A 12,467-nucleotide genomic window follows, 5' to 3' on the forward strand; every position below is an offset into this window, starting at 1 on the left:
ATATTTAGGCAAGGACAAGAGGAAAAAAAAGAATCCTCAGTTGACAGAGTACTATGAATAAATTCAGCAGAAGTTGATAGAATCAAGCATGAAACTGAATAAACTTACCATCTTTGAGAAGTATATCCAATAATCCTAAGTATAGTTTTCTTCACATTACTGTTTATGAAATTTGGTGATAAAAGTTTTTGTTCACTACAGAACTAGACGTTATTTGGATAAAAATATTTCTGGTCTGGGATTCATGCTTCCCCAAGCAATATTGATCTGCTGGGGAATTATTTTTCCCTGTTCTTATTCAGTATTTTTAATTTCAAATATTTTATGTTTATATTTTCCCAGTGTTTTATTGAATTAATTCTATATTTTTGGGACCACAGCAACTATTATAAAGGTATGGCCCAAATTACCACATGTTATTCAATATTTCTGTGCTTATCCCAGAGCCTTCAGATGCAGCTATTTTTATACATTCTATTGGACATCAGGATTCCTAGGTTTTAATTTTAAAGAAATATTCCACATCTGAGCCCTCTGATATACTCTTAGTTTTAGTTAAAGTTACAGTCAGATAACTTCTCAGGAAAAATGACTTTGCAGTTTGAACATGTTTTCTCCATCCTCCCATATTAATTTTTTCCAGTTCACGAGTCAAAACAAGATTACTATGCTTTGAATCTACCAGCTAGTAGAGAAAGATCAAACTTCTACCTCAACATTGAGCTGTTTCTTTTCTGTTTATATATCCTCTTCTCAAGGAATACACTCAAGGACTTGGAATATAACTGGCAATTTTGTTGATGATGAACAAGGCTGACAGAGTAAGGATGATTTTTGCTACTCTGCAGTGCTTATAGTAAAAAAAAAACAGTTTGGTGGCCGAGTCTATGAAATAACGAGTTAGATAAACAACTGTAAGTTCCTTGACAATAAAATCTATTTTGAAAAATATAATTAGGAGGTCGTGTCATGGCTCAGCGGTGACAAGTGCAACTAGTATTCATGAGGACTCGGGTTTCATACATGGCCTTGCTCAGTAGGTTAAGGATCCAGCATTAGCATGAGCTGTGGTGTAGGTCGCAGATGTAGCTCGGATCTGGTGTTGCTGTGGTTGTGGTGTAGGCGGGCAGCTGCAGCTCCAATTTGACCCCTAGCCTTGGAACTTCCATATGCCACAGGTGCAGCCCTAAAAAGACACACAAAAAAAGAAAAGATACAATGAGAAGACTTCCCCCCCTAGCAAAACAACAACAATAAAACTAAGCTGTATTTGAAAAAAAAAAGCCATGGATATCTTTTTTTTTATCAATATTAGACATTTATGCATTTAATCTATTTTCTGTGCTTGATAAATGACATTAATACTTATCAGCAAATGGCAGGAACTGGGTGAATATAATTAAATTCCAAACTTGAGATCTTTTTTTCCCCACTGGATGCCTATGACTCTGCTGTCATGTCTCTCTCAGATTCTACCACCTACCTCATTCCAACCTCTTTCAAAATCTTTTAATATTAAGACATAAGCTGACATGAGCTCACTGAACAACCTTAGCTCCTCAAGTAACCTGTGCATTTTGAGAGAAATAGAATTTGAAGACATTTTCCTAGATATCCTCACAACAGTTTTGGCAAGGAACTACTATAGGAATACATTCACTTAAAATGCTTTCTTTAAAAACAGTGATTTTCAAAGATTTTTGGTTTATAGACAGTTCAACCAGGCATCCCATCACATTAAGTACTTCTCTCTGCCCTCAGCCAAATGAAACAAAGAAAATGAATGAACCAATGGTCAAAATTGATTCCAAAATATCATTTAGTCAACTGTAATTTCAGTTAGCTTACTGAGAATAAAAACATTATATGGAACACCTCTAATCTGTTATTATCTATTCCTTTATAAAACTGCCTATTATACATGTAAGGATAACCTGACCCCCTTGCTGTACAGTGGGAAAATAAAAATAAAAATAAATAAATATAAAACTGCCTATTAGGATCAGAGGTAAATTGCCAAGAATGCGCTTAATCCTCAAAATCAAACAAAACAAATTATTAAGTATTCATTATCAATTTCTTATGTATGAGATAATAAAGTGCTAAGGATGGTGCAAAGATGCATAATGCACAAGCATTGTCAAGGAGTTTACAGCTTAATTAGGGAAACAAGGGATCTGCAAATTACCAAAAATATTTCAAGAGGTAATAAACAGTAGGGAGTTCCCGTCATGGTGCAGTGGAAACAAATCTGACTAGGAACCATGAGATTGCAGGTTCAATCCCTGCCCCCGCTCAGTGGGTTAAGGAGCCGGTGTTGCCATGAGCTGTGGTGTAGGTAGCAGACCTGGCTCTGATCTGGCATTTCTGTGGCTGTGGTGTAGGCTGGCGGCTACAGCTCTGATTAGACCCCTAGCCTGGGAACCTCCATATGCCATGCGTGTGGCCCTAAAAAGACAAAACAAACAAACAAACAAACAATAAAGATGACTTAGGGCTTCAAGGTATTTACAGTGGTCCTTGATATCTCAAAAAACCATTTTAAGATAACTTTAAAAAATTAAATGTCATTTATATAATATTCAATATAGAAATGTCTAAGTGTTTTATCTCTCACTGGTCTTGATCCTGACCTTTACTTAGACCTGTGATTTCCTAGAACTGGCAACAACACGATAAGGGAAAATATATGGACCCATTCATTCTTCTTTTCTTCTCTTTTTATTATAGCAAAGTTAAAATAAATATACATTGCATAAGTATAAAGGGTTCAATTTCAAATTGTACTCACATGAATCATAGATTTTATCTAGTACTGATCTTTACTAATGAATCAAAGGATAATAGGGAAACTCCAGGCACAGATAAAACATTCTTCCTCTGGAGGAACCTGAAATAATCAGATACACTGCCCCCAAATATCTCTACTCTTTTACATTATGATATGTTTTGGTTTCAAATTAGTAGAAACATTTCAAAACATTTATGCATAGATAGTGATATTGGAAGGAAGCCATTTCAGTTTCCAAAGGTTTCCATTTTATCATCTATTAATGACAAAAATACGAAAATGCTCACATGACTGTGCCCTATTTTCCATCCAGTCATACTCGTAAGTACATAAATTCTTGGTTTATTTACAGTAAGTCAAGTAGCCAGACCAGGTTTATCCTGCTAAAAACCTTTTATAGGATAGGGACTTTCAGGTATCTTTCTGCTAGTTAAATACCACTAACAAGATTAACAAGGGGGTCTGGGAGGTCATTAACATGTTTATAAGGTGGTCTGTTGAGTGAAGGTCTTTCATGCCCCTCACTCCCCAGGGTATGTATCACAGGCCTGCCGTTAAGAAACTTTCTTCCTTGAGGACACAGGTTCAATCCCTGGCCTTGCTCAGTGGAGTTAAGGATTTGGTGTTGCCTTGAGCTGTGGTGTAGGTCAAAGACACAGCTTGGATCCCGAATTGCTGTGGCTGTGGTGTAGGCTGGCAGCTACAGCTCCAATTTTACGCCTAGCCTGGGAACCTCCATATGCTGTGGATGTGGCCCTAGAAAAGACAAAAAAAAAAAAAAAAAAAAAGGAGAAAATTTCTTCCTCTTACTCCCCCATCTCTCTCTCTATATGTGTATATATAAATACACACAAAAATGACCACAATTTATCTTTTTAGCTATAAATATATTTACACCTTGAACTTTTGCTATGCTTATGTTTGGCCCCTTCTGCTCTATCTAGGGTTCATTTTTCTCTATTACTTGATGATTTTTTTGGCAGAAAAGTTTGCAGTGTTGATATAAGAGTGAAGGAAAATAATTAATCTGAACTTTATTTGATAAAGCACTTTATTTATAGATTAGTACTGGGTGGCTCTATCTTTCAGATAGATAGTTTTCTTAATCTTCAGGAAATACAAGTTCTTCTTTATCCTTAAAACATATTAATTGCCCAAAGTGGTTTGTGACCTTAAGTCATTACCAAAGAAAGTATATGACACACTTCTTTGCTACCATATAGTTATAAAAATAAAAAATAGAGAGATCATTCTTCTCCAACAAGATGAGATTTTCTACATGTAATACATGGAGTTACACAATACTCAATGCTTAGGGAAGTCATCACTTAAGGCATTGTAAGGCTAGAACCATCCATAGGCCTGGGACTTATAGAAAAGATGAAGCTTTGTTATCAGAAGGAGGGGATGATATCAAATGCAAGGACATACTCCAGTATCAAAAGGGCACCTGAGTTGACCATGTCCTACCTTTTAAAAAAGGCTTAGAATTGGGAGTATGAGGAGGAATACACTCTGTATCACCTATTAGGCTATTTGTCTTGCCATTCTCTCATCTTAGTTGATCTCTGATGGAAGTGGCAAGATGTGGCTCAGAAATCGTCTACTTTCTTGGCTTCCACAGAGGCAGGTGATGGCTTACATCAGTGCTGGTCAGGTTTTTGTTTCATTTTAATTTTTGTTGCCCTTTATTGCCAAAAGCAATAAAGAGAAACTTAGGTCTCTGAAACAGCACAGCGGCAGAAGTTGATTGAGTAGGTATGACAAGGGAAAAAAAATACCAGCAATGCAGGGATGGACTAATAGAGTAGTATTGGTAATGTCCAAGATGGCAGTCCCATACTGGAGGACTAGCCATGTTCGGTTACACTAAAGGCCAGTTTTCAAACAGCAATGCTAAGAAGTTGAAACAGTTGGGAGCTACAGATAAAATACTATTATTATTATTTTCTATCTCAATTCTCTACCCTTTTATTAAATTTTTTTCTCTTGACTCTCAACACCCCCACCACCAAATGTGTTCCCACCTGCATCTTCGAGAAAACCCTGGCTAAGCTGGCCCCTATCCTTAGGGGGCAGGCAATCAACTCCCACTCAGATGGGGAGTTCCAAGCAACTGTGATCCAGTAAAGTGTGCATGTCGGTTATAAGGGTAGATCGTGGAGGTCCTAGGCAGGAGTTGAGGTGGGGCAAAGCCAAGTGAGGTAACAGGATTGGTAGGAAAGGCATAGAGCCAGGTCACTATTATCCTGACTTGGGAAAGGCACAAACCCCTTTGAGTTGCAGCTATTTCTTCCTGATTAGTTAATAACCGGTGGTGTTATCTTCATAAATAGGAAGCTATAGCTCGTCATCACTTAGTAGGCACACATTAAACTTTGCTTTTCATCCTGTCTAGGAGAATGCATGGACCATAACGATGAGATACTCCCTTGGTAGAAAGCCTGAGACCAAGAAAAAGCAACCAAACCAAAAGGAAACAAAACAACAAAAGAATCCTTCTAAAACAACAAAGAAGCAAATTAAAAATTACTCTTTGCACTGACTATCTGACATGCAATGGCTTTGGGGACCAAGATGGATGTGGATAAGCTGAGAAAGAAAAACAGAAAGAGTAATTGAAAGTTTCAGGAGGAGCAGGGAAGCTTTTCGCTTTCATCCATCTGGGAACTCATGATATCACAGAAGATGTGATCATTTGCTGAATGCTGACAGTGGGCTAAAACTCATATAGGACCTATTCTTAAGAGCTTTCTAGACTGCTGAAAGTGGAGATTTTTTTTTCTACCTTGTGCAAGGATTTAAAATTTTTGCACTGGGACAGCACTGATTTATACAATGCATTTGGTTTCTCTCTCTCTCTCTCTCCCTCTCTCTCTCTCTCTTTCTTTCTTTCTTTCTTATTTTTTTTTCATGGCCGCACCCGCAGCACACAAAACTTCTCCGGCTAGGGGTTGAATCGGAGCTGCAGCTGCCAGCCTACGCCATAGCCACAGCAACACAGGATCTGAGGCATGTCTGTGACCTACACCACAGGTCACGGCAATGCTGGATCCTTAGCCCACTGATCAAGGCCAGGGATTGAACCCATGCCCTCATGGACACTAGTCAGGTTTGGCACCGCTGACTCATGATGGGAACTCCATGCACTTGGTTCATTTTTAAAAAGAAATGTGTGTGTGCGTGTGTACATACATGTATGCTAACTATCTTCCAGAAAGAAGTATCTAATTCCTTCTCCCTCCCCTCTCCCCTCCTCTCCCTTATCCCCTGGAATGCAGGAGGGGAAGACTGAATGGGGTTTGGAGTTTTCCCGCTGAGAAAGGGACATTTTCTGCAACCAGGTCAATGCTCGAAGGACTAATGCTCTAAGGGAATTATCCAAAGGGGAGAGGCAATTCAGGGTTATTAAGTTATTTTCAAATGTTGCCTGGGCTCCTGCTGACCTTTGTGAAGGCAACAGGATGCTGCTTCCCAGGGGGACAGGATAAGAAGCAATTAAGGAGCCTAGGAGAGGCTCAGGAATGTTTGGGAATTTACACATCCCCAAAATTGTATGGGAACTCCAAGAATGAAAATAAACTAATTTGATAAAGGACATATTTGTGTCCTAGAAAATATTCTAAATATGTAGTTAATACTGGATATATCTGTAAGAGTGTTTTCCGAAAAACCCAAAACTCACTATCTATTAGTCCTCAATTAGGCTTCAACTGAATTTCAGAGAAGAGAAGGAAAGTTAATTCGTATTTCCTGTGTTCCAGAAAGTAGAAGGGGCATAAGCTTAAGTAAATTGTTCAAATTACAGAGGCAGAATATGATAAAGCTGGCTTTCAAATGTAGGTTTATTTGAGGCCACTGCCCATCTTTTTTTCCTACCAGATGACTATGGAAGAAAGTATGTATTTAACAAACTTAGAAAAAGAAAATGAAGGAATAGATGAAATAATTTACTCCTCTTTTTTGGGGAAATGGGCACAAATATATTTTATGAACACTCTCACATTCCCAAAAGCACCATGAATGAGGCAAGGGGAGCACTATACCTGTGTTATATATCACAACTTTTGGCCTTTACACAACATTTTATTTTAGCTGCTGCATATATGTGTATATGTACATATTTTGCCACTTTAAGCATTACATACAATATATGGAATGTTATCAAATTTTTTCTGTAGAATAAAAACTTAATGTCCTTCTCTAAAGACTCAGTGGCTACTAAAACTCAGTCTCCAAAGTAAATCCTATACACAAATGCTTAGTGCAGCATAGTTGTTAATTACTTTAAAGCTCTATAGACCACTGTAAAACCAGAAGCATCATGAGTGGCATTTAGGAAAAAAAAAAAAGAACCCAGGTCTACTGAAACAGGAGCTCAGAGTGATCTTAGGCATTATCTAGTGCTACTTCCTTATTGCTGATGGGAAAACTCAGTCCCAGATGGGCTGAATTATACCCCAAATCATATTGTTAGATAAAGACAGAAAAGAATCTAGAGCTCAGGATTTGGTAGGTACCATTCAGATATGCTAAGGATTGTTTCCTAGGCACCAAGCATAGGAAACATGAGAAACTATAAAAGACTCAGCACACTTTATAATATTAAAGTTGATATCTAGAGGATATGAGAAACACATTTGGGTGGTAGATCTAACTTGATACACAGACATTAGGAAATTTTTTTGAAGGTAAAAGGAGTCAGGAAACTATAAAGGATGTGGAATTGCAGTTTGTGTTCATTCATTCATTCAAATATCTACTGAGAACATGCAGTTCTGTGAGGCTCTACACTAGAAAAAGAGATACAGAGCCTATACTCATGGAGTCTATTTTTTCAGTCAAGCTTATATGTACCAGCTTATGAAGCTATAAAGAAGGTTGTGAGACTTTATGTGGAGCCTTATGAAACACGGAAGATACCAAGGTCTACAAAACCAAAAGCCAGAATCAGTACCCCGCATAGTACTGTGACATCTCTTTCCCTCTCTCTCAGTTTATTATCTTAAACTGAGTTGTTTTCATGATCTATTATCAATTATGCATTACTGAAAACTTCTTCACTGTGATTCCAGAGTTTAATGAGACTCGGCTAATGTGATCTTTGGAACCATCAAACCGTGGAGGAGAAAGCACAGCAGAGAAGACTGACCTCTGGGTTATCTTTGTGTACAAAGCCTTTTGAAAAGTCAGAGCTCCAGGCTTCTGGCAGCAATTTCACAAATTTAATTACCTAGAGATATTCTCCAGTATCTTCAATGACTGACAGCTGAAATTGGACAGCTGATTCTCTATTACATCTACTTCCTATTATCCATGGTGCTAAAGAGTTAAGTAAAAAGTTTAATATTATTTGTTCTTCCTATCCTGATGAAGTTGATGGTGCAATAACAATCCTCACAGATGATATGAAAGTTCATTTTCAGTTCTCTGGAAAACTCTTATAAATAATTTCTATTTCAGAGTTAACATTCATAAAATCAAGGAATGTTAGGACTAGAAATGACCTGTGACATCATGTGATCCAGACCCTTTAGATGACAGATGGGGAAACTGAGGCTCAGAGAATGTAAGTGACTTACCTTTGGCCAAATAGCTAGTAAATGGCAAAGCTGGAATTAGACTTCAAGTCTTCTTCCCCCCCCCACCGTCTCTTTTTAGGGCCGCACTTGCAGCATATGGAAGTTCCCAGGCAAGGGGTCTAATTGGAGCTACAGCTGCTAGCCACAGCCACAGCCACAGCAATGCCAGATCTAAGCCATGTTTGCAACCTACACCATAGCTCACGGTAACGTCAGATCCTTAACCCACTGAGCTAGGCCAGGGATCAAACCTGTATCTATATGGATGCTAGTCAGACTCATTTCTGCTGAGCCATGACAGGAACTCCTAGACTTTAAGACTTCTGATGACTGGTGTATTTACTATTTCTGCTATTTCTAATGTCTTCACAGTTACTAAGAGGTATATTTTGAAACTGAATATACATGTGAAAGATCTTAACAGAAACAGCACCAAATTATGCTTTAAGAGAAATTAAGAAAATCTTTGCCCATATTAATCAATGCTCAAACAGAACGTCAGAAAATTAGAATCACTCCTAGAATAGCAAGGTATCAGGAATGATACATGGGGGAATATTTTCTAAGCTGGATCTCATAATCCAGTGTTTATAATAAGAGCCACGCTCATTCACAGAAGATGTTTCCACTGCAAACTGGCCAACAGAGATATTTAGCACATTGATTGCTTTTAAAGCTGACACATACACTGCTTCTTCTCTACATAAATATAGGTATTGAAATGGTAGTCAATAACTCAAAGGAACAATAAACTAACCAAAACCTGAATCAGAGCAACCCCTGGCACAAATAACAGGAAGTTGGAGCAAAAATGAAGGTAAGATATCCTTTAAATATGGGAGGGATTTGGAATCCGAAAAACTGCCCAGAAAATAGCAATAGAGGCAATACAGTGTGGAGGGAGATGGTGTCAAAACTCAGATATTTCTGGAATTAGAAAGCCCAGGTACTCAGACTCAGAATGAGATTCATCAGTTTAACTATGAATAAACCAACAGGATACAAGACAACACAAACACCAAAAGGTAAGTGTCAGCAGATAGCCACAATTCCATGTGGAGAGTCAAATACTTGTACTAGTAGAGCCATAGGAATGGTAGCCACAAGAATACAGGAGAATCAGAGCTCCAACCAGAAAATTTGGCAGTAGACAGTGCAATAATAATAAGAAATGTTGACTGAAGTGACCATTGGACTCAGCCAAAGAGGTTTTATATCATATTTTGTTAAGCAGGAACCACCAGCAAGTTGTGAGCAACTCAGATATAACAGGTGGCTGTAGAAATATGTCTGGGATTGAGAATGGAGAGAAGGGTAGATCAAGGTCATTAGACACCTATAGCAATGTATACCATATCCAAAATAACCAGCAGGAAAAGACAGACATTCCTATAGACATGAATTGTTTCTTGAGCACTGCATGTAAAAAAAGTGTTGAACCACTAGCATGTTCCCCAGAACCCAATTTTTCATTCTTTTGTGAAATGCTTCTGAGATATTTAGGAAGGCAACCTGATGAAATGCATTTCTGGTGACTGAGTCAGCAGGCTTATCACCAAGTCTCATTAGTGAATGCCTCTCAATATTTAGCAACCGCAATGTCTTTGAAGGAGGAAAGTACCAGCTTGTCTAAAAATCTAATCCTTTCTAAGGGACAGCTGGCAGAAATATAAGGTCAAACACTTGATCTGGTATTACAGAAAAGTTGCCACAAACCACCCTTCAGCAAGGACTAGTACATGTAGAACAGGTTATGACCGCAATTGGTTTCTCCATTTCTGCACCAATGGGAGACAGCAAAGGGCATTTACTTTCTTCATGAGTTAGCAGAGGCTGGAGACAATGCTAACAAATTTAATAACCAATATTTGGGCCATTCTAGTCACGGCATCCCAAGGAAGATAGATATAAGAGAGCTGGAAATGATCCAGGGAAAAGCAACTAAGATGATCAAGGGGACCATTTATCTTTCATTCAAGGACAGACTCAAAACCTAAAAAGGATTAGAATTTCTCAGACTGGGAAGATGAAAATGAAAAGAGGTTAGTGAGGGGATGAGAGATTAAAGTCAATTCTGGGTAAATATAATTGTATGCACTGAATTTCATAGCACTTAATTGGGGCAGTCTCTTGAGGTTAAAGAATGTAGATTAAAGAGAAACTAAAATATATGTTTATTTATAGAGAAATCAGTAAGTTTAAAGAACTTATTATTTCTAGGACAAGACTGAAGTGGAGACTGGGGAAAGTTTAAGAAATCAGTGGATATACTTAATACCAATTAATTTAAGAATTCATTAAGAAATGGTCATGATGCATCCTAATTTCTTTGGACTGCAAATTATCAGGTTAAGTGACAAAACAGGCATTGGTGCCTACATCTGGGACAGAGTTCTGGGCTATGTGCCCTGTTGGTCTGACCCAGTGTGCTATTTCTTATGCTCTTATTATGTCATCTCTATAAAAACATACTGCATGCAAGTTTGGGATTCCTAAATTCTTTTGACGGTCCAAACATAGAAGAATAATTTTCTAACTCATTAAGAAAGCAAGAGAATCCCAGCTCTTGGCTCTGTTTGGTTTACCCATATGGGACTATGCAACATAAAAAGGTGAAAGAAATCCTAACAGAATGCAGCAGCTGGTTAAAGGCTATTATATTGAAAATTTCATGAGTTTGACAGTAGGCCAAAAAACTACAAAATGGCAGAAAGTGGAAAAGGCAGTTGTAACAGGTTGAACATTGTTGGTGATTATTTTTTCAGTGGTAATGAAAGCTGTAATCAAATAACCTGAAAGAGATGTTGGCAGGAATAAGAGGGCCCCAAGGGAGAGGGAATATGAAGACTGTAACAATGATGTATGCTATAGACTAATAGACTAGACAAACATGGAGTTTGAAGTCTCAAAATCAAGATTCTTAGCATCATATGAAAAGCTGGTGTCAGGATACAGGCATAAACACTGTCTGATTTGCAATCTAGAGCAGAAGATGCTGTTAATGACTTATAACCTCAAGGATGAGAGCACGACCCAACAACTAACTGGAACCGTGCTACTGGTGTAGAAACCTCTTGTTATTTAGAGGATGAGTTAACCTCAGCATCGAAAAGGAAACATTATAAAAATGTTAAAATATATCCAGAGAAGACATTTGTTTTTACAGCTGGAAATGTGTGGTTAAAAACTCTTAAATGGGGAATTCTCTTGTGGTGCAGTGGATTAAGGATCCAGCGTTGTCACTGCAGTGGCTCAGGTTGCTGCTGTGGTGCAGATTTGATCCCTGGCCTGGGAACTTCCACATGCTGTGAGCGTGGCCAAAAGAAAAAAACAAACTCTTGAATGGAAAACTAATGTAGAAGATGACTGGGAAGAATCTGTAGAAAATGATTCCATGAAATATATAGTGGATGTAAAGCAATATAGTACATGTCTAAATCAATATATTATTTAAGAAAACAGGTTATTTTAAATAGGTATTGAACCATATACTTTAGAGTGACTAAATAATTACATACTACCAAAATAATAAAATTAAGAAAATTCAAAAGCAGGATAAAAAGATATTGAAGGATAATTTTAAAAGTGAAGAGAGACTTTGTCTGGAAAAACTTAATAAGACAACCTGTTCTAAAGGATGTATTTTTCCTTGAAGAGCCAAAAAAGTCCCCTCACCCCCATTCTTCTGAGTTAACAAAATTGAGGCATGAAATCAAATTTCTTGAGAACTCCAGTAATGAAGATCTAGGACTGCTGTTATTGCTTTAGAACTGAATTATGAAGAATTGATGGGCAGTGGAAGAAAAAGAACAGACTCAATAAAAGATGGCAGGCTGAAAAAAATGGGAAAACATTCAATATTTTTAGTTAGACTCATGGTGGAAGCAACTTCAAAGACTTTCATTGGTACTGAAGACTATTTCATGAATGCAATTAATTTACATTATTGTTGAAGTAGTCTACTCAAACTTAAATTTCAGTTGGACTCAGCTGCACAAGTGATGAGAAACTGTTAAGGTATCATAATAATTCAATAATCTCTCTCCTTTCTCTTCCAGGATGACCAAATGTATCAAAATCTGTATGTGATGTAG

General features: G+C 37.6%; 1 protein-coding gene across 24 annotated transcripts in view; it reads right to left on the bottom strand.

Annotated features, from left to right (window-relative positions):
- DMD (dystrophin) overlaps positions 1–12,467 on the bottom strand; it is a 2,611,869-nt gene that overhangs the window by 199,603 nt on the left and 2,399,799 nt on the right.

Source organism: Sus scrofa, chromosome X, assembly GCF_054392235.1.
Source record: "Sus scrofa isolate SSC_HxYL_T2T_F1_AM1 chromosome X, Sscrofa_HxYL_maternal_Yorkshire_Landrace_v2.0, whole genome shotgun sequence".
Taxonomy (NCBI): Eukaryota; Metazoa; Chordata; class Mammalia; order Artiodactyla; family Suidae; genus Sus; species Sus scrofa.